Below are 23,966 nucleotides of genomic sequence, written 5' to 3'. Positions count from 1 at the left end.
ATTCGGTGTCTCTTTCACTATTGGGGCGTATTTTGGAATGCCCTACACCAGTCTGGCAGCAGCATTCTGCAGAAGCAGTAGCCTCTGCATTAGTCCTTCCTGAATGTTAAAATACAGACTATTGCAGTAGTCCAGCCTCGACATGGTGAGGGAAATAATAACTGTTTTTCGACATTCTGTGGGTAAAAATGACAGAATTTTCTTGCAGGACCTGAGCACAAAAGACGTGGCTGAGGTCACTGCATTTATCTGGTCTTTAAAATTGAGCTTCTGGTCCACCCAAGCACCTAAGTTTTTTACCTTCCTGTTCAGGGCGGGGAGGGGGCCCAGGGAATCTGGCCACCATTCCAGTGTCCAGAAATTAGGATCACTGCCAAAACATAGCTCCTCCGTCTTGCTGGAGTTTAATTTAAGGCAGTTTTGGGCCATCCAAAACCCTACGGCGTTCATACACTCTTGAAAATTGAGAGCCGTGCCTTTGACCTTTTACATTAATCAGAGCTGCTTTGCCACCTTGATCTAAAATAGTCTGAATCTCTTCGGTGGATTTCAAAAGTGCTGCTTCAGTACTGTGGCCCCCTTGAAAGCCATACTGCATTTGGTCCAGAGCTTGTGTGAGTTCCGGAAATTGGCTAAGCTGCGTATTTATATGTCTCTTGACAATTTTCGAGAGACATATCGGAAGTCTGGATGTTGGCCTAAAATTATTAAGATCTTTAGTGTCAAGGTTCGGGTTCTTTAATAAGGGCAGAATGGAGGTTTTTTCCAGTCCAACAAGTAATAGCCTTCTCTATACATTGCATTCAAAATGGGTGGCAAGACTCGAGCGACAGGCTCTGCTGCTAACTTTAGAATCGCTATCGGACAGGGATCCGAAGGGGAGCCAGATTTCACCTGCATCAGGAGGTTAGCAGTTTCTGTGGTAGTAAGCTGAGCAAAATTGTCAAATGACCCTTTCTTATCTAGACACAGGTTATCTGCTTGGCACGCCATGGTTTTCGGAATTACATTGGTGAAAGCAGAAAAGATGGTATTCACTTTCGCATAAATGAAACTGGCCAAGGTTTCACAGAGCGCCTGACTAGGTGTAATTGAAATAGCCACTGGATTGGCCAGACTGGTGACTGTATTGAAAAGTTCCCTAGCAGAGTTAGTAGCTCTATAGATCTTCATGGAATAAAATAGAAGCTTTGCCTGATGAATCTGCTGTTTATATATGGCAAGGCCTTGTTTATACACCTCCTTGTCGCTATCCTTGTACTCCGTTCTCCATCTTCTCTCCAGGTGTTTACAACTCTATTTCTTTTCCCTGAGTTCCTGTGTGTACCAGGAGAGGAGGGTTGCCTTCTAGTGGAATAGACGACTTCAAGGACCTTCAAAGCTGCGATGCGGAGTTCATTGTCGTTGAGGCTGCTGTCGACAGGGGTTGCAAGGGCCTGCACTGAGGATGCCTTGTGTAGTGGTGGTTCTGATATGGTGACGGGCTGCAATGCGATGATAGTCTTTGCAGTAGTTCTGGTGCACGCAGTAGCTGTGATGCGTCAGTTCTGCTGTGAGTTGCACCACTCCGCAGAGAAGATGCTTTGGTTCTGCTGGATCCACAGAGGCCGACAGAGCACCTTAGGCCTACTTCCAAGGGTCTGGGACTGGGATGGCATCACTTGGAAGTGTAGACACAGATACCAGACTCTAGTTGCTGGGTCAACGTTGTTGGAGCCTTCTTTCTCAGAGGTTCAAGTCAGGAGGCCTGCCAACTAGCCCTTGGAATCACTCTGGGTTTCTGGGTTCAAGAGATGCAGGTCCAGTCTACTCACCCAGGCAGGGGGCAGTAGGTCAGCTCAGCAAAGCAGTAGTTGACCAGAGCAGGAGTCTGACAGGGTTGCAGTCCTTCAGCAGCTCAGCAGTCCTTCTTCCTGGCAGAGTATCAACAGGTTCAAAAGTGTACTGAAGTGATGGTATCTGAGGTCCACTATTGATACCCAATTGTGCCTTTGAAGTGGGGGAGAAGCTTCTAGAGGGTTCTCTTTGAAGTCTCTAGGCAACCTGCCACGTCTATCCTCACTCCAGACTACAAGTGGTATGCAGCATTTGTGTGGAGGCAGGACACAACCTATTCAGGTGTAAATGGGGATGTGTCCAGCTCCTCACTCACATCCTGCCAGTGATTGCCCATCCAGGCATACCTAACTTCCCTATTGTGTTTGGCTTCTGAAGAGGAATACACAAATCTCAACTGTCAGCTACACACAGTCATGTGACCCAGGGACAGGCTACAGGCACTAAATGGCTAAGAGAGGAAAATGGCAACTTTGTAAATGTGCCTTTTTCAAGATTGTAATTAAAAATCCGACCTCACCATAAGTTATTATTTTTCATTACAATTACATAGACACCAAACATGAACTGATTGCCTGCACCCATTTGGTAATTACAGCCTATTAAATGTAAAAGGATAATTCCAAAGTTAGTCTATAAGAGAGGCAGGCCTTGCAGTAGAGAAAAACAAATGTAAGAGTTTTACATGCACAACTCCAAATTTTTAAATATACTGAACCCTGCCCTCTGGATTGTCCAGGGCCTACCCTAGTGGTGAACTATATGTAATAAAATGGAATGTTTGGGCCTGGCCAAATTTTTATTTGGTCCGGTCGAAATGGCAGTTATTAAACTGTACACACAGGCTGCAATGGCAGATCTGAGACATGTTTGAAAGGCTACTTAAGTAGGTGGCACAATCAGTTTGGCAGGCCCACTAGTAGCATTTAATTTACAGGCCCAGGGCACATGTAGTGTCACATTACTAGTGAATTACAAGTAAAATAAATATATCAATTGGGTATAAGCCAATGTTACCAAGTTTTAAGGAGTGAACACATGCATTTTAGCACTGGTTAGCAGTGGTAAGGTGCATTGAGTCCGAAAGCCAGCAGAAACAAGATCAACAAAAAGAAGACAAAATGTTTGGGACAAGACCAAATCAAAGTCCAACAGCCATGTTTCCCGATGTTTGAGGTCAGAGGAGCTGGTGCTGCAATAACATTTTACAAACATCCTCTATTTATTTAAACCGATAACCTTTTCTCCAAATTCTTTACTAAAATGTGCTGTAAAATGGGCAATTTTGTCCTCCATTTATTAGTCACCTCCTCCCTAGGTGAACCCTCCTTGGGTCAGTTGGGTTTGCTTGCTTCATTTACTTGCTCTGTCAAAGTTAGGACCACATTTATGCCCCATGTTCAAAACATATCGGCCATATTGTTGATCCCCAAGTACTCCAAACCTTATTCTAAGTGTAGGTTAACACCTGCAGTGAGTTTTTGGCCAACATTAGCATTGTCCTGGTCAACTTTTTCAAGGTATCAAAACCCTATTGAAGCAGTAACATGGTTTTAATTCCATTGCCACCTCCGTCTACTTTTCCTGCACACTCATGTTCTAGGAAATTGCCTTAACTAGGGAAATTCTATGCACTTCAGAGACACAAAGAATAGAGACCACTCTTAGCTTTCCAGGTGTTTCAGAAGACTTTCATGAACAACATGTCAATCCTAAACAACATCTCCTTACCCATTCACTGACCTCTTGAGATCACACTCTCCAACATTTATGGTGTAATCTCCTTAAATAATTTCATGGCATTCATGATATCATTACTCTCAATGAGGTTCTAGTCAAAGAAGTTGCAAAACTCAATATTCCAAACTAGACAATTCTTCAGTTATCTTTAAAACTCTACTTCACTGCTCACTTTTGAGAGCTCTGTTACTGCTTCAATCAATCAATCAATGACATTTATAGAGCGCGCTACATACCCGTAGGGTCTCAAGGCGCTGGGGGTGGGGGGGGGGGGTGCCGCTACTGCTCGAACAGCCAGGTCTTCAGCTTCTTCCTGAAGGAGAGGTGGTCTTGGGTCAGGCGCAGGTCGGTCGGGAGGGAGTTCCAGGTCTTGGCGGCAAGGTAGGAGAAGGACCTTCCTCCTGTAGTCGCTCTTCGGATGCGGGGGACGGCGGCGAGGGCGTGGTTGGCTGGTCGGAGGTGGCGTTTGGGAGCGTAGAAGTTGACTCGGCTGTTGAGGTAGCTCGGGCCTTGGTCGTGTAGGGCTTTGTGTGCGTGGGTGAGGAGGCGGAAGGTGATTCTTTTGTTGACGGGGAGCCAGTGAAGGTCTCTCAGATGTCCGGAGATGTGGCTGGTTCGTGGGATGTCAAGGATGAGTCTGGCTGAGGCGTTTTGGATCAGCTGGAGTCTCTTCTGGAGCTTGGCGGTGGTACCGGCGTAGAGGGCGTTGCCGTAGTCCAGTCGGCTGGTGGCGAGGGCCTGGGTGACGGTCTTCCTGGTCTCGGTGGGGATCCACCAGAAGATCTTCCGTAGCATGCGTAGGATGTTGAAGCACGCCGAGGAGACGTTGTTGACTTGCCTGGTCATGGAGAGGGAGGAGTCCAGGATGAAGCCCAGGTTGCGTGCATGGTCTGTCGGTTTGGGTGCGGTGCCCAGGGCGGGAGGCCACCAGGAGTCGTCCCAGGCGGAGGGTGAGGAGCCCAGGATGAGGACCTCCGTCTTGTCCGAGTTCAGTTTCAGGCGGCTGGTCGTCATCCACTCGGCTACCTCTTTCATCCCTTCGTGCAGGTTGGCTCTGGCGGCGGCGGGGTCGTTGGTCAGGGAGAGGATCAGCTGGGTGTCGTCGGCGTAGGAGATTATGTTGAGGTTGTGCTGGCGTGCGATGGCCGCGAGGGGGCTCATGTAGACGTTGAAGAGGGTGGGGCTCAGAGAGGATCCTTGAGGGACGCCGCAGATGACTTCGGTGGCCTCTGACTTGTACGGTGGTAGGCGGACTCTCTGTGTTCTTCCGTCGAGGAAGGAGATGATCCATTCCAGCGCCTTGTCCTGGATTCCGACGTTGCTGAGGCGCTGTACTAGGGTGCGGTGGCAGACAGTGTTGAATGCCGCGGAGAGGTCTAGGAGGATGAGGGCCGCTGTTTCTCCGTTGTCCATCAGGGCTCGGATGTCATCGGTGGCGGCGATGAGGGCGGTCTCGGTGCTGTGATTGGCTCGGAAGCCGGACTGTGAGGGGTCGAGGGATCCATTCGTCTCGAGGAAGGCGGCCATCTGCTTGTTGACGGTCTTCTCGATGACTTTGGCTGGAAACGGGAGGAACGAGATGGGGCGGTAATTCTTGAGTTCGGTGGGGTCCGCTGTGGGTTTCTTGGGAAGAGCGCTGAGTTCGGCGTGCTTCCAGCTCTCAGGGAAGGTGGCGGTGTCGAAGGATGTGTTGATGATGTCTCGCAGGTGGGGTGCGATGACAGCGTCAGCCTTGTTGAAGACGTGGTGAGGGCAGGGGTCAGTCGGTGACCGGGGTGGATGGAGTTCATCCTGCGGATGGTGTCTTCGGTGCTGATCGGGGTCCAGGCGTGGAGGGTGGTGGTGGGGGGTGATTGTTCGGTCTTGGTGTGCGTTGGTTGGTTGTTGAAGCTGTTGTGTATGTCCGCGATCTTGTTGTGGAAGTATGAAGCGAGGGAGTTGCAGAGGTCTTGCGATGGGGTGATGTCGTTGTTTCCTGCGCTGGGGTTGGATAGCTCTTTCACGATGTTGAAGAGTTCCTTGCAGTTGTGTGCGTTGTTGTCCAGCCGGTCCTTGAAAGCAGTTTTCTTGGCGGCGCGGATCAGCTGGTGGTGCTTCCGGGTGGCCAGCTTGAAGGTGGTCCTGTTGTCCGGTGTAGGTTCTCTTCTCCAGACTTTATCGAGGGCTCGGCAGTTCTTCTTGGAGCTCTTGAGTTTGTCGGTGAACCACGGGGCTTTCTTGCTGCCGGATCTGCTGGGCGGGGTCCTCAGTGGGGCGAGTTCGTCCGCGCAGTTGCTGATCCACTTCGTGAGGTTGTCGGCGGCCTGGCTGGGGTTCGCTGAGCTGGCGGGAGGGTGCTGGCTCAGGGAAGCGGCGAGCTGGTCTGCTGTGATCTTGTTCCAGCTTCTGCGGGCGGCCTGATGCTGGTGGTGGTGGGTCGTCGTTCTCTTGAAGTTGAAGTGGACGCAGCTGTGGTCCGTCCATTGAAGCTCTGTGGCGTGGCTGAAGTCGATGTCTGTGCTGGAGGAGAAGACTGCGTCGAGTGTGTGTCCGGCGAGGTGGGTGGGGGTGGACACCAGCTGCTTGAGTCCAAGATTGGCGAGGTTGTCGAGCAGGGTGCTGGTGTTGCGGTCGTTGTTGTTCTCCAGGTGGAAGTTGAGGTCCCCCAGGAGGATGTAGTCAGCGGAGGGGAGGGCATGCGGGCTGACGAAGTCGGCGATGTCCTCGCTGAATTGGGTGCGTGGTCCCGGAGGTCGGTAGATCAGGGTGCCTCTGAGGGTGGTGTTCGGGTCGGTGTGAATCTGGAAATGCAGGTGTTCGGCGGTGGTCAGGGTGTTGTCGGTGCTGGTCGTGAGGCGGATGGTGTTCCTGTGGATGATGGCGATGCCTCCTCCCATCTGGTTGGCGTTGCGGTCCCTCCGGACGATCTTGTAGCCCTCTGGGATAGCGATGGCGATGTCGGGAGCTGAAGAGGCGTTCATCCAGGTCTCTGTGAGGAAGGCAACGTCAGGGGCAGTGGTGTCTAGGAGGTTCCAGAGTTCGATGGCGTGTCTGTGGACGCAGCGGGTGTTGAGTAGGATGCACTTGAGGTGGGTGCTGCTGGTGTTCGACTTGGCGGGTGTTGGTGCAAGGCAGGTTCGGATGCAGGAGAACTTGCAGGCGTGGCAGCTGAAGGGTCCGTGGGTGCGTCGTGGTGTGGCTTGGTGGCACTCTGGGCGTCGGCCGGTGTTGAGTGCGCTGAGGGTGGCGGCTGAGTACGTCCGGCGGGTCGGTCGGGGTCTTCGAGGTCCAGGGGTCCTGGCGCTGGTCGCGATCCGGTCGCGGACGGGCGCAGACGGGCTTACCTTTGGCGCGCCTTTGGCACACAATCGGCGCGCCCGCTGCGCGTGACCGCTGCACGTTCGCACGGTCGCCATATAAGGCGAAGTGCGCGGGTGGGCGGGGCAGCTGGGAGGCGGGAGCGGGGAGGGAACAGAAGGGAAAAAGGGGCGTGGTCAGCGGTGGTGGCGGGAAGCGGGGAGCGGGGAGGGAAGGCGGAGGGCGGCGAGGTAGGCGGGCAGACAGGAAGGAGAACGCAAATACGGGCAGAAACTGACAAAAAAAATAACAGGCACAAATGGAGAACAAAAACGCTAACACGGGAAAAAAATACTGTTAAAACAAGCACAAATGATTAACAAAAACAAAACAAAACAGACGACAGCGGCGTCAGCCGGCAGCGAGGCAGGCAGCGAGGCAGAGGGCAAGGCGATGGGGCACACGCAGCAGCTGGTGGCCGTGCGGCGCGGGGTGTCCCACAAGTGGGTCACACTCACCTGCGTCGCACGGTCGCCATATAAGGCCAAGTGCGCGGGTGGGCAGGGCAGCTGGGAGGCGGGAGCGGGGAGGGAACAGAAGGGAAAAAGGGGCGTGGTCAGCGGTGGTGGCGGGAAGCGGGGAGCGGGGAGGGAAGGCGGAGGGCGGCGAGGTAGGCGGGCAGACAGGAAGGAGAACGCAAATACGGGCAGAAACTGACAAAAAAAATGACAGGCACAAATGGAGAACAAAAACGCTAACACGGGAAAAAATACTGTTAAAACAAGCACAAATGATTAACAAAAACAAAACAAAACAGACGACAGCGGCGTCAGCCGGCAGCGAGGCAGGCAGCGAGGCAGAGGGCAAGGCGATGGGGCACACGCAGCAGCTGGTGGCCGTGCGGCGCGGGGTGTCCCACAAGTGCTTGTCCCATGTCGATGTGTGCCAGCAATTCAGTTGTCTCTGAAACCAGTCTCAACTGAGTCTGCACCTGGAGGTTACAGAAAAAATATAAGCCTCCAGAGCAAGGTCCATTTTTCTTCATTTTGATTCTCTACCATATTCTGTTGTGGTTTCCTTCGCAAGGAAATATCATGCAGCGTGCAGCAAAGTGATGGTTACTCTCTACCCCCAAAATCCAGTTTTCTTTCCAATCACCTTTCGACTGTACCCTTGGCTTTGACCCTGTACAACACTTTGCTGCCTTTTGACTAGGCTCCTAGTGTGGAAGATGAATGAAAAACACAACTGTGCCCATGATGAGAAGAAAAAAATAATATGTGTGTATGTGCAGATGACCTCCAGACCAGTGCTTCTGTCATCAAAACAAATAATATCTGTGTAGGTCACTTTTCATCCCTCCCCCTGGAAGAATGTGAAATGGCAGTTTCTTTTTGAGACATTTACTATCCTACCACTTTGCTTACCATCTATCTCTGTGCAAGGCTGAACTGTTAAGCATGTTACTTACTATTGTGTTTTGGGAAGCTGGAACCATTTCTAATTGCAGGAAGCCTCGCTTAAATTATGTTGCACACCTGTTAAGCGGTAGAACATTTTGTTTGTACAGGCCTCCTCTTATGGGGAAACAGATCACCTTTGACAGTAGGGATTTCTGTATATATACTGCCTGTGATTTCAGTCTCGAAAGGAGTATGGTGGCTGATGTTCTCCATTGGTCAACACACTTCCTCGACCCGTCTAAATAAATGTGTATTCTGGTATTGCTTGATTGAAGTTTTGTTTTTCTTCTACAGATATTAGTGCTGTGTACCAGGTGCTGGCATTTTAAAAGCTGCAGAGCAGATGATTCTTCCCTAAACAAGTGTGTGCATCTTGAAATAGTAAGGGTCCTTCAGGTAGATTCATGAAGCCGAAATCGGCTCGCAAAGGGCCAGATTCTGAGAATCTGGCCCTTAGCGAGCGCTATTTTTTCATTTGGGATTTAGCAAAAATCGCAATTATAGAAATCGCTAAATTGCGATGAATTGCATTTAAGGAATCTCAATTTGAGATTCCTTAAATGCAATTCATGAACCATTTAAAAATTGCGAATTCGCTATTTACCGCGAAGTCTAACTACGTGGTAAATAGCAAAAACTTTGAAAAATGCACTAAAGTGCATTTTCAAAGTTTCCTAAGGGCATGTGTGTGCGCAACATATGTGCACACATCAATTTCAGAGGTGCAACAGGTTGTCCTTTGGACACCCCTGCACCCTTGAAATCGCAATCTCAATTTGCGAATCGCTAAATGCGATTAGCAAATTGAGTTGGTCTTTCCATTCATTCCTATAGGCCTCCAGGCCCATAGGAATGAATGGGGAGATATTCCTTAATTGCAACTCGCAATTTGCGAGTCGCAATTAAGGAATTATTAGAAATTGCTATTTTTGAATGGATTTCTTGATGAATAGCATTTTGCTATTCCTTAATAGCGAATCAGTATTTTTCGCTATTAAGGAATCGCAAAATGTGTTCCAGATGAATCTGGGGGCTTATTTTAAAAATCTCTGGACGGTCTTTTCTGGGAGGAAATAGCTGTGGTTGCAGGCCTGCTGTCTGTTTGGCCCACATTCTACGACTACAGGGTACTCAGATTTCTAGAAAAAACATCTGAAAGAGGGTAAGGACATTTAAGGGTAAGATTTTTTTAAATCAAAGTGGATTCTAAGTGCTACGTTTAAAATGATTTGTTCAAAGCGCTATGGTTGAAGTGCTAGATCACAATGCTAGGTACAAAGTACTAGATACAAAGTGGTAGGTTCTAAGTGCTAAGTTAAAGCGTTAAGTTCAAAGCGCTAGTCTTTAGGTTCTAAGGGTCTAAGATACAATGTGAGAAGCTGGCCTGGTATATGATGTCCACTTATGTAAGTGGGCACCTTGCACCAGTCAAGACAACCTTTATGGTGATTTAAGAGGTCTTAGACAATCTTAGAAATCTCTCTAAGTTGTAGCTGTGGAGAGTAGCCTTCAGACTTAATCCAGAAGGAGTGTAAGCAGTTTGTTTCACCAGAATGCAATCTTATTGTATAGAGTAAGTGAAAATAAACCACAAAAAGTATTTATGAAAATATTTATTTATTCTATAATAATCGCTAACACATACACATATCTCCTACCCGGAGATATGCACAATGCACACAATACTTTGCAAAGAAACACAGTAAATAGCACGTAATACACAGTGGAGCCCAGGGGGGAGCAAACCATATACTAAGATAGTGGTATAAGAACCACGACTCGGGTCAAGGCAATTTTGAGAGGATGTAGAAGTGCTGGGGACCCAAGATAATTGACTAGGAACCCCATGGAGAGCGTGTGTAGTGTGGGAACACGACTGAGTCTACGTGTAAGTCACGGTTGGATTTTAAAAATGAAGGGTCCTTCCCAGTGGACCCTGAAGAAACCCTGTGGAAGACAGAAGGTTGGAGAGCCACCCCACCGTGGATACCCTTGTACCCATGTTACCTACACCAGGGAAGCAGGGTGCATACGTGTGAAGTGGTATCGGAAGCCACAGTAGAACCCAATGGAGGACTTCAGGCAAGTGCCGCTGCTGAAGAAGGAGAAAGTGTCAGGTGGAATCCGAAGGTGGATTGTAGGTGAGAGGTCCCTGCAAACAGAGGGGACACATTCTATGTCAAGCAGGGGTTACCCGGAGATTTGGAAGACAATGCCCTCCGATGTCCGGTGTTGCAGGAGAGTTGACGATGACCTTGACTCTGCAGCTGTGAGGACCAGGCGATGCTGAGGAAGACCAAAAGCCGTGCACGATCTGTCCCACAAAGGATGTCGAGTGCTGAGGGGTCGGTGTCTGACTGGAGCACCAACAAGTCTTGGCAAATGCAACCATGCAGGAGCTGAAGGAGAAGCAACTTCAAGACGAGCAAGGCCCAGGGGACCCACCACATGCAGGGGAGTCAGGGCAGGCCCCGAGCAATCAGGGGAGCACAAGAGAAGCAAAGGTGACCCTCAAATAGACCCACAGGCCACAGACACCGGAGTTGCGAGAGGACCGCAAGCAGCTCCCTAAAGGATGCAGGCCACGGTGCACAATATGCAGGGTGGCCCAAGATTCTGGTCACTGGAGATGCTCAAGGTTTGGGCTACTTGGAGCCCAAAGATCTTCTTGGAAGGACGCCAACAAGCCTTTGCAACTGCAATTTGATGCATGCACATGGGTTCGGTTATTGGAACCCCACAAGGGATACTGGCCTCAAACTTACTGAGAGGCCAGGGCAGGCCTCAGGAGCTGTGTTGAACCACCACCTGTGTTGCAGAACCTTACAGAATCCAGGGGAGCTCAGGATCAGCAGACCAGTTGACTTAGTTGCGATGCCTGCGAATCTAAGGGAGATTCCTTTGGGTGTCTTTGATGCCCACAGGCCTTGGAAGGTTCCTGTATGATGCACATGACAGATGGTGCAGCAGACTGGAAGGGAGACGAAGTCAAGCTTAAACAACGCCCAGCGAAATCTAGAGTGCTCAGACGGTAGAAGAAGAAGTAGTGTTCTGATATGAATCTTGTCCCACGACAAATCTAGGGACCTACACCCAGGTAAGCCCTTAAGTATCCTAAGGCAAGGGTTGGGACGATTCAGGGGACCCTCCCAGAGATGGGTCTGGACAGTGGGAAGGTTACGCCCATGTTCTTTGTCCAGTTTCCCACCAAAGCGGGAGCCAACAGCTCCCAAGACTGGTTTGAACTGGACAATGTATGGGGACTCCAAAAGTGTTCCTCATGCAGACTGAGTGGTGCTTTCAAGTGCACCCACCCTGTCCCAATGCACTAAGGGCCCGATGTAGGTAAATCTATATTTACCACTTCATAAATACCGAATCATACCGATTCGGTATTTATGAAGTGGTAAATTAGAGGGGAGGAGATGTAGGTATTTCAGATTCGGTAAATACCGAATCTGTAAGATTCGGTATTTACCGATTCTGTAAATACCGATTCGGTATCCCCCATTGATTCCTATGGGCCTTGAAGCCCATAGGAATCAATGGGCATTACCGATTCGGTATTTACCGAATCTGTAAATACCGATTCCAGCAAGGGTGCAGGGGGTGTCACTTTGACACCCTCTAGCACCCCCAATACTGGCTTGTGTGCCATGTGGCACACAGACATGCCCTTAGGGCATGTCTGTCTGTCACATGGCATAGGTGTGCATGCACACATGTGCATGCACACCTGGATTCGGTATTTTAACACCCAATTGGATTGGGTGTTAAAATACCGAATCTGAAAGGCCTGTGGGACTCAGAAGAGTCCCACCTACATCTGGAAGATACCGAATCGGTAAAAATACCGATTCGGTATTTTACAGATTCTGTAAATTTACCGATTCGGTAAATATACCGAATAGGTAAATACTGGCCCCCTACATCTCAAAGTGCCAAATACCGGTCGGAAACGGCCGATTTCGGCCGTTTCCGACTGGAATTTGCCACTTACATCGGGCCCTAAATCCTTTCTGGGAAGTGCTCACACCTCCCTGTGATAGGATGCCTATTGTTCTGCCTTCTCCTGCTCGAGCTTGGCTCAGCAGCAGGAGGGCAGAATCGTCTCTCTAGTCGACAGCAATCATTTTGTGCTTTCCGGGTCTAGAAGACTTGTACCAGGGACATGCAGAGCCTAAGGGAGGCCTTTTCTAGTGCTTGGAATCATACCTTTCACACCATTTACGGTGTGGGGCTATAATTCCAACATGTTTGATACCAAACATGATAGGATTCATTGCAGCCAGTTTCAAGATATTCATCGTGTAAGTATGTGGTGCCCCTCTATATAGTATATATGGCTGCTTCACTGACAACTCAGGAGAATGGACTCCATAGGCTGTAGGGGTGTCCTGCTCATGCAGGGGCAACTTCTCACTTAGAACCAAGCACCCTGCCTTCAACCATTTCGTTTTTGCCAAAAACTAACTTGTGCTAAAATGCTGACTTAGGTATACTTACCATTGGGGTGGATTATGCTGATAAGACCACAGAGTTGTATCAGCAAGGTTATCGCTGTTTTCCATGGAACATCGCTGAAAAACCAGCGATGTTCCATGGAATACACCGCTATCACTGGAATAATTATCCTCATTGTGCAATGCGTTGTTAATACAGCGGTAGTATGGCGATAATTACCAGCAATAGCCAGCGATAACATTTTTCACGCTGAGTGCGGCCAGCGATAATTATCGCTGCTGCTTGATAATATGTCCCATAGTTTGCTCATGTGCATCATAGAATGGCCCATGTCAGCAAGGAGCAATGATTGCTACTGACTGTGGAAAATGATTGTTTTCCCCAAAATTTCCCTGCAGGGGCACAGTATTATTGTTACACCTGCTCTATTTGACACGTCTACAATGTTGGGAAAGCAGTCAGAACTGCACAGGCTGCCCATCCATTACCATGGGGCCCATTTGTAAATCTTCAATTGTGTCTCCTAAATATGCCTAAATGTTTCTATTAAGAATATGTACTTTTTATTGTTTGTGTGTTCTCAGGGTGGGTAGAAGCCTACTCCTTTATGAAAGCTGATGTAAAGACAGTAGCAAAATACTGTTAAAAGACTGTATTTCTAGGTTTGGCATTGTATTATTCATAAATAGTGATAATGGACTTTAATTCACTGCCCAAATAATGGAAGACATTTTCAAGGCCCCCCAATACAACAGAACGTTCACTGTTCCTATCGCCCCCAGTCAGCTGGGAATGTGAGTGAAATAATAGAGTGCTTAAAAAAACACTTTAAAAAATCTGTACAGAGACTGACCTCAAATGGGCTGCTGCATTGCCCCCTGCTCTGATGACCTTGTGAGCTACTGCAAATAGGAAACAGACATTAGCCTACGAGGTCCTAATCGGCAGACCCATTAGACTCCCTGTCTTACCACCAGTACCCCTATCTGCTTAGATATACATTTGGGTGATGACATTGTCTTGGATTATCGCTGTTAGGGAAAGTTCTGTAAAGGCCTTCAATTCACAGGTATCAAGGGCTTTGCCCAAGGAATCCAGTCAAATCTGTCCCCAACTTCAGCGAGGAGATTGGTTGCATGTGAAAGTTAGCCAACCAAAAACAGCTTTACAGTATTGGTGGAAAGGGCTCTTCTTTATACTGCTCACCAATAGAGCAGTCAACTGTCAAGGGCTTCAATCATGAACACATGCATCCAACTATAAAAAGACATATGCTCCGGTTGAAAGGTGGAGAAAATCTCAGAATGCAACTACACACTGAAAAGGATTTGCCACTACATGCCAAAGAGAATATGCCCCTACAGAATGAAAATGTTGTGCGGATCCTATCCATACCACCTCTGAACAAGGAAGACAATTGTGTGACATAGGGCCAGCATGGGACTGAGTAGCATGGCTGGTCTTTGCTACAACAGAAACGACCTTGCTCATACTATGATGCTACCCTGAATGTCTCTTTTTTAGCCGAACCCGCAGCAAGAGAGAACTGCATTTGCAAGTGATATGCAATGCTGAAAATAAGACTGAAATAATAGCTAGCTTGAATTTTCACACTCTGGATGCTGGGGATTTTGTGTCAGAATCCAAATTCACCTGTAGCATGGAAAATTTCAGTTGTAATAGAATAATGTTGCATTGTAAATAGCTGGCTGAAGAAATGTTCCATCATTGTCTAACATGATAATGTCAGTTTCTTTATATGTAATGATGACATAAGTAAGTCAAGATTGAAAGTGGACGTGAAAGATGTGGTAAATGCTGCAGTATTGGTACTGTGCATTCAACCAAAAAACACTTCATGCAGTGATCCTGAGTGGTGGGCAACAGAAGTGTTATGAACCCCAATGTATCCCAATATAGGCCTAGGTAGTTGCACGACCTTTTACCTACATTTGTCCTACCTTGCTCTACATAACAGTTATGGCGCCGACCTTTTACCTAGTTAGTTACCGAATAAATGTTGTGTGTTTTTTTCCGAAAAACTAGCCTCATTTATTATGCATGAGGATTCTTAGTATCACAGCAGGATTACCATCCTCTGCATAAATACTATGTATAAGGGTCAATGCTATCGTCATCCTTGGCCTACATGCCCACAGTACCATGACACATTTAGGTAGAACCCCTGAGGGTATCTTTTGGGTTTATAAGTACCACATCTTCGTTGGGTAAGGCAGAGGAGAAAAGACTTCCATGCTGACACGAGACGCTGAGGTGCCTGCATGCAGGCACTCCAGCACGCAGTGGTCTGACATCCCTCGTGGGGTGTCCAACTCGAGACCAAGACAATGTCCTTCTCTCTCTTACATCAGGTAACGGGATTGGCTCTATCTTAGGGGGATTCTTGGCTATACACCTACATATATGCTAGGTATACTTGGGTACATCTTTGTAATGTATCTATATGCCTGCATATATTCACTGTTTTAGCAGTATTGTAGAATTCTACATTCTATTTACTCTATTGGTGCTTATAATCATTTATATCTGTTTCTGCCTAATGGTTGTTGCAGCACACATATTTTATACTAGAATGACGCTGCTTCAACAAATGCTTATTGAAAATGTACCCATTGTTTATTCTGTATAACTCTCTGAAAACAAGTGAGCACGAGTGATTGAGTGAAAAGTACCGTCCTGTTTTCACGATCCCTGAGGGGTCAGGGTTGTCATGTTCGATAGTTGCCATAAACTATTTGCTCTTTGGTAAGGTTGTAGGGCTTGTAGTGGCACTGTGAGCTAGCTGGTATACAGACTAACATATCCTTTGGGGGTGTCTGGAATCAGTCTGGACACCAATCCCTTAGTTTATGTTGTTCAAACCTAAATTCTATATAGATTTGTAGGAACAACACAACAAAATGTTCCCTGGTCACTCGTTATCTAATCATTAACTCTCCCACCCTAGAGCAGCAAAGAAAAACCCATACCTGCCCCTCCACCAGAGAACCATCCACCTTTAGCATCCTAACCATCTCTAAGATCCGCATAATGATTTTCTATGCAAAAAAAACAGCCATACACTTGGAGGGCTACATTGATAAAAAAATATATATATTTTGCATTGATCCTATTATGTTGATTTAAATAGCCTGAGTACAAAAGAGAGCGAACCGGGCTTTAGAGGAAGTTAACACTATTTGCCATTATTGAGTGCGAAGAAGTGTTATGGGAAATGTCGGAGGAGTTTTTGGTTGTACAAATTCAATTGTTAACACCATTGCGGTGGATGAGGAAACTAATAGATGTCATGGGAATGAGGACAGGATGGCCAAGGGCAAAATTCAGGGAGATGAAGGTGGAAGGTAAACTAATGTATATGAAGCTGAATTTAAGGCTCTAAGGAATATAAGGTTTCTATATTTGTTTGTAGGGACTGATTAACTGCACTTACAATTCACCTCACAAATAGTAGACACCATAATAGAGAGCTTTAAAAGAACATCTAACGCAACTGTACACCTTGTAAGCTGTACTGTAGCCTTTAATACTGCCTTCACTCTTTTGTAAACAATACTCTCTGAATTTGTCAGTGCCCATGTGTCTTATGACCTGGTCAAAAGTGCCCTTCTGTAATAAAAGGGTTACTTGGGCTCAAGGTAGGTTCTTTTTTTGATTCAGTCCTCTTATACCCAGACCCCATCAATCTCTAATGGCCTTCCTGGAAACTGGTAATAGATGTGGAAGTACTGATGGGCATCACAAGTGGTCAATGGAGTTTGTTGAACACAATGCATTTGAGGCAGCTTCATCTGGTGTTCCCGTTGCGCTTTGGAAATGGTACCCACGTGGTCACCTCCACCTGTGCCACTACTCTGACATCTATGTCCTGACACTTGGCGACCACGGAAGTTATGCGTGTGAATTTACTTCTGGAGCAAGCTGCCTGAATCTGGAAGCCAATGACAACTTCCCTACGGGCACTGGGAAATGGCACATTTTGCCAGAATGCATTTACACCTGCCTGGCACCTGAAGGATTTCTGCCTCATGCCCGAGGTCCCTTATATACCTGGCAAATTCCTGTAGACCCCACCCTGTACAATGATAGTGAAATAATGAACAGAGACCAAAGTTAGGAAACAGATAGAAAGGATGAAGACTAAACTAGGTGCCAATATGAAAGCCATGACCCTTATCCACCAGTCCATGAATCACTCTTCAAAGATAGCTTAGGGACACTTTTCACAGCAGTATAAAGTTGGGCAGATTGTCATTACACACCATTCAGTAGGAAAAGTGGTGGGACTCCTCCTCCTACGGGGATGGGAGTTTATCTTCACCCTAAAATTATGGGAAATATTTGCTAAGGCTTTCATTGGCCTTGCGTCACGTAGTGTGATGCAAGGCGACACAAGCAGTAAGTCAAATTTAAGACACGAAGCGAGAGCAACAATATGTTCTTTTCTAAAGACTGCGTGGTACAACTGCTGCACTGATATCCAGCTGCATCACGCAGGAATTAATTTATGCAATGTAGGCAGTATTGAACATCATATCACTGCATCATGGATCATGGCATAGCGCAGCTCAACAATAGAAATGTGTCAGATTGCTGAGCATCGGCAACACAGGCATAGGGAATAACACAGTGGTTGTAGTTCAAATTCTCCAGTATTGGGGTGTCTTTCATAGATTCACATGCCTGAATCATTTCCCGTCATCGGAGTGGGAGTCCCGCGATATGAAAAAAAGCAAAAAATATGCCTATAACAACCAAAAACCTTGGTAACAAGAACCAGGAAGTAAAGTAGCCCAAGCTCCCAAGAAAAAAGTTCCACATGCATGACTATCATAGTCATTATACAGAGCCCAAACTGCAGCCAATTAGGCGACAGCACCCACCAGAAATTTCTCCTCAGAGGCTCAGGATCTCAGATTTTCTACCACATGTCGTGTGAAGGGAGTCTCCCTGAGCTCTGCTCAGTGCTTTTCAAATTTCTTCAGGATTTTTTGCTTTTAGGATGTCTTCCTCTAAGAAATCATTATTCATGGCTTGTGAATCTTGTGGTAAGCTCCGGCTTTTCTCAGAAGATCCCCACAAGAAATGCATCTACTGCCTGTATCTGGATCATCGAGTGAAGGACTGCAAGATATGCAGGACCTTCCCTCAAAAGACCCTCTGGGATAGAAAGGGCTGCTTACTTCTGTGGCTACAGAAGCTTAAGGACCAGGACAATCCTGTTTCTGAGGTAGGCAGTATTGCCTCTGGGTCATCTGTGGCCTCTAGGAAGAGAGCTGCTGAGGAGGTTTTATCTTCTCCTGGGGCCAAGGTTGTGAAGAAAAATCAACCTTCTAAGGGATCAGAGAGGTCTTCCGCTTCTAAGGCTACTCCTCCTGTCAAGAGCAAACCTTTGCCTTCCACGCCCCTAAGAAGCTCAGTCAAGATTTTGCCTCCTAAACCAACTTCTGTGAAGATTCTTCCTCAGAAGACGACCCCGTCGTCGACGACACCGTCGACGACCCCTTAGTGGACGAAGATCTCCGTCGACGCAACTTCCACATCGACGGTAACTTTTTCATCACCTAAACCTGAAATGATCATGTCGTTGGCGTCATCCCCGTCAACGCTGGTATACGTCTCAGTGAAACCAATATCGTTGACGAAAGAAACTACATCTACTCCTATTGTCCGTGCACCGTCGATGACCAAGACCAAGAAGATCTCGTCGACAACGGCTTCATCAACGATCGTCGTCGACGAGCTCGTCGACTAGAACTACATCGTCGAAGGCCAAATCGTCGACGAAAAGTACATCGTCGACGAAGTCCTCCTGGTCGCCGAAGGCAATTTTATCAACGACCATGCCGTCGTCGGTGTTATCATCTTCAGGACTTTTCCGTTGACGCAAAAATTGTCAACATGTACAGAAATACAAGTTTGGTCACCATCTACGGCTTTAACTTCTACACTGTCTACGGCGAAGCCTTCTTTGCTACAAAGACGTGGTTCTGTGCTAGAACCCTTATCTCCATTGCGTCTTTCTCCACATAATGCAGAACAATGTCATACATTCACCCCAGTACAGAGATCTGGGCCTAAATCTATTGTTTTTTGCTCCCCAAGCCGCCCCAGTTCAGACATGGCCATATGCAAAGCAGCCTTGACCATGTGTCTCATGGGAACAGTCAAGCCCGAACTGCCAAGCCATGTCTACCCTGGACCAGAAACAAGCATCCTAGGACCGGTTTCTGGCTATCAGCCGTCATCAGCCAGGATAGCTTGACTCCAGTGGCGTTGAGAGCACAGGACTCACCTCTGAGCATACCCGTCCCACTCGGGGTGACAAATGCAAAAACAACAGTTGATGGACAGAATGTAGAACAATGTTATACATTCACCCCAGTATAGAGATCTGGGCCTAAATCCATCTGTTTTTTGCTCACTAAGCCGCCCCAGTTCAGACATGGCCATATGCATATCAGCCTTGACCCTGTGCCTCATGGGAACAGTCCAGGCCGACCTGCCAAGCCATGTCTTCCCTGGACCAGAATCAAGCATCCTAGGACCGGTTTCTGGCTATCAGCCATCATCATCCAGGATAGCTGGACTCCAGTGGCGTGGAGAGCACGGGACTCACGTCTGAGCATAACCGTCCCACTTGGGGTAACAAATGCAAAAACAACAATTGATGGACAGAATGCAGAACAATGTCATAAATTCACCCCAGTACAGAGATCTGGGCCTAAACCCATCGATTTTTTTGCTCACAAAGCCACCCCAGTTCAGACATGGCCATGTGCAAATCAGCCTTGACCCTGTGCCTCATGGCAACAGTCCAGCCCAAACTGCCAAGCCATGTCTACCCTGGACCAGAATCAAGCATCCTAGGACTGGTTTCTGGCTATCAGCCGTCATCAGCCAGGATAGCTTGACTCCAGTGGCGTTGAGAGCACAGGACTCACGTCTGAGCATACCCGTCCCACTCGGGGGTGACAAATGCAAAAACAACAGTTGATGGACAGAATGCAGAACAATGTCATGCATTCACCCCAGTACAGAGATCTGGGCCTAAACCCATCGATTTTTTTGCTCACAAAGCCACCCCAGTTCAGACATGGCCATGTGCAAATCAGCCTTGACCCTGTGCCTCATGGCAACAGTCCAGCCCAAACTGCCAAGCCATGTCTACCCTGGACCAGAATCAAGCATCCTAGGACCAGTTTCTGGCTATCAGCCGTCATCAGCCAGAATAGCTTGACTCCAGTGGCGTGCAGAGCACAGGACTCACTTCTAAACATACCCGTCCCACTCGCGGTGACAAATGCAAAAACAACAGTTGATGGACAGAATGCAGAACAATGTCATACATTCACCCCAGTACACAGATCTGGGCCTAAATCCATAGTTTTTTGCTCACCAAGCCACAGCAGTTCAGACATGGCCATGGATTCAAGCTAGCCTGGCTGATGCCAGAAACTGGGCCCAGGATGCTTGTTTCTGGTCCAGGGAAGACATGGCTTTGGCAGTATGGGCTGGACTGTTCCTATGAGGCACAGGGTCAGACTGATTTGCATATGGCCATGTCTGAACTGGGGTGGCGGAGTGAGCTAAAGAATGGTGATGGATTAAACCCAGATCAGTTGACTGGGGGTGAGTGTTTGATTTGCTCAAGCGCTCCGTCCATCATCCCCTTTTGTATCGCTTTGTTCGCCCTAAGGTTGCAGGGGATGCTCAGACGTGCGTCCCTTGCTCACTTTGCCACTGGATTGAAGCTAGCCTGGCTGATGACGACTGAAATGCCAGAAACCGGTCCCAGGATTCTTGTTTCCAGTCAAGGGAAGACATGGCTTTGGCAGTTCGGGCTGGATGGTTCCCATGAGGCACTGGGTCAGACTGATTTGCATATGGCCATTTCTGAACTGGGTTGGCGGAGTGTGCTAAAGAATGGTGATGGATTAAACCCAGATCAGTTGACAGGAGGTGAGTGTTTGATTTGCTCAAGCGCTCCCTCCATCATCCGCTTTTGTATTGCTTTGTTCGCCCTAAGTTGGCAGGGTATGATCAGACGTGAGTCCCTTGCTCACTTTGCCACTGGATTCAAGCTAGCCTGGCTGATGACGGCTGAAATGCCAGAAACCAGTCCCAGGATGTTTTTTTACGGTCCAGGGAAGACATGGCTTTGGCAGTTCAGGCTGGACTGTTCCAATGAGGCACAGGGTCAGACTGATTTGCATATGGCCACGTCTGAACTGGGGGTGAGCTAAAGAATGGTGATGGAATAAACCCAGATCAGTTGACTGGGGGTGAGTGTTTGATTTGCTCAAGCGCTCCGTCCATCATCCCCTTTTGTATCGCTTCCACTGGTTTCAGGCAGCTGGCTGGGGCGGCTGTCCTACTCTGACAAGGTTGGTTAAAGGCTACTTCGTTTAGCCAGGAGGTGCAAGCTAAGATCCTGGACATGCCCTTCAATGGGGAGGATTTGTTTGGCCCACATGTAGAAAAAGCCTTGCAAACCATTAAAAAGGACACAGAAACAGCCAGATCTCTTGGCACCTTGCAGTTTCAGAAGCCGCCCTTTCGGGGTGCGAGAGGACGTGGATCGTCCTCTAATCGAGGAAGTTATAGTCAGTAATCTTCCTACAGATCTTATCAAGGGAATCAGCGCTACCAATCGCAACATTACCAATCTTATGGCCAGCGCAACACATCCTATTCCCAGAATAAGAAGAAACCTTCCTACAGCGGAAAGGATTCCAATAAAAGGTAATGAGTATCATCACCTGCCACCGCTACTGCTGCAGTCACATGTAAAGGTTGGAGGAAGAATCTCAAAATTTTATTCAAACTGGTCCTCAATAACTTTGGACAGATGGGTCCTAGACATAATAGCCAGGGGCCATGCTCTTGAATTCAAAAAGTTTCCTCCAAATTTTTGTCCAAAAGGCCCTCCTCCTGCTCATCTCAAGGAGTTGTTTTCCCAGATAAATTTGATGTTGCAAAAAGGAGCGATCGAAAAAGTCCCTCATGGGAAGAGTGGAACAGGATTCTATTCACGGTTCGTTCTAATAAAGAAGAAATCTGGAGAATGGCGTCCAATTCTAGACCTTCGTTCCCTCAACAAGTATCTAAAGAAACTGTCATTTCAGATGTTATCCCTTCAGGAAATACTTCATCTTCTGTCGGCAGGGGATCACATGGCCACCCTGGACCTTCAATATGCGTACTTTCACGTTCCCATTTTACCCCATCACAGAAGGTGCCAGCGTTTCAGAGTGGCTGGCAGGGATTTTCAGTTCAAAGTCCTTCCCTTTGGGCTGCGGTTGGCACCCAGAGTGTTTACGAAGGTCCTAGCTCCAGTAGCAACGCACCTCCGACTGGAGGGGATTCAAATATTTCCTTACCTGGATGATTGCCTTATCAAGGTGAATTCTTTCTCAGACACAAACATCCATGTCCAAAGATGTCTATCTCTTCCAATTGCTGGGTCTTTCTATCAATCTCGGCAAGTCTCATCTTGTTCCTTCACAAAGGCAGATGTTCTTGAGAAGCAACCTTAGACATACAACTGTTTCGATCTTTCGTATCGGACGAAAGGCAAAAGAGAATCCTAAACATGGCTCACATGTTACTATCAAGAAGGTCAGCTTCAGTCCGACAGTTCAAATCCTTTCTAGGAATGGTCACTTCTTGCATTCCGTTGATACCAAATTGCCGCCTCAGATGAGGCCCCTTCAAGAGGAACTCAACCTACAATGGTTACAAGTCTCCAGTTCCTTTGAAGATCTCATTCAAATCACTCCTCGGATGCGGGAGGCTTTTCTCTGGTGGGTCCAAGAAAGAAATCTAAAGAAAGAGTGTGCATTCCTTCAAGAAACGCCAAATTACACTTTCACCACAGACGCATCCCTTGAGGGTTGGGGAGCTCATCTTCAAAGGCTGAAGGTCAGCGAAAAATGGAGCCCTCAACAAAAAACATGGCACATCAATCTGCTAGAGCTAAGAGCCATCTTCTTAGCCCTCATGTCCTTTGGTACAATCATTCTAGGGGCCACAGTATTGATTTGCACGGATAATACTTTAAGTATGCATTACTTAAAGAAACAGGGAGGAACGAGGTCGCTTCTCTATCTCAGGAAGCCCAAGAAATCTGGGCTTGGGTGATACGACATAGTCTCAATCTCTTGGCAGTTCACGTGCCGGGAGTTTCAAATGTTCTGGAGGACACCCTCAGCAGGTCAACGGTGTCCACCCACGAATGTGAATTGCATCAGCCAATGGTGGATCGAATCTTCCAGCAGTGGGGTCATCCCGATCTGGACCTCTTTGCGAAAAAGAAGAACAGCGAATGGCTATCTTTGCACGCTGGCTTCCCCACAAGGACTCTCAGGGGAATGCGTTTTCGATCAACTGGTCTCAAATATATGCTTACGCCTTTCCTCCGATACCGTTGGTTCCCAGAGTTCTCCGGAAGATGAAGAATGAATCTTGGGCTAGATGTAGGTAATTTAAATTTACCGATTCGAAAATACCGAATTTTACCGATTCGGTAAATGCTATGTAGAAAAAAAAATCGGTAAAAATACCGAATCGTTAATATTCGGTATTTACCGAATCAGTGTTTACCGATTCGGTAATTGCCATTCATTCTTATGAGCCTGGAGGCCAATAGGAATGAATGTCAATTACCAAATCGGTAAATACCGATTCGGTAAAATTGGGAAAGAGGCAAGGGTAGCAAGTTGTCACTTTGACACCCTGTTGCCCCCCTGAATAGTGCTGGTGTGCACATCTGGCACTCATACATGCCCTAAAGGTATGTATGTCTGTCACATGGCACAGGTGTAAATGCACAGATTTGCATTTACAGAGGTATTAGTTATTTACCACCAACTAACAGTTGGTGGTAAATAACGAATCCTTAAAGCACAGAAGCACTCTTTAAAGTGCTTCCTACATGTCATTTACCTATTCCGTAAATACCGAATCGGTAAATACATCACAAAAGGCTATTACCAGTTGGTAACGGCCGATTTCTTACGTTACCGACCAGTAATAGCCTTCCTACATCTGGCCCCTTGTCCCTTAATTCTCATCGCTCCCAGATGGCCTCGCCAATTCTGGTTCACCGAACTTCTTCTATCAGAGTGCGATCCAATTCAGTTTCGACCAATACCGAATCTCCTC

Source organism: Lissotriton vulgaris, chromosome 3_1 (genome assembly GCF_964263255.1).
Source record: "Lissotriton vulgaris chromosome 3_1, aLisVul1.2, whole genome shotgun sequence".
NCBI classification, from domain to species: Eukaryota; Metazoa; Chordata; class Amphibia; order Caudata; family Salamandridae; genus Lissotriton; species Lissotriton vulgaris.
Note: the sequence above shows the minus strand (reverse complement) of the source record.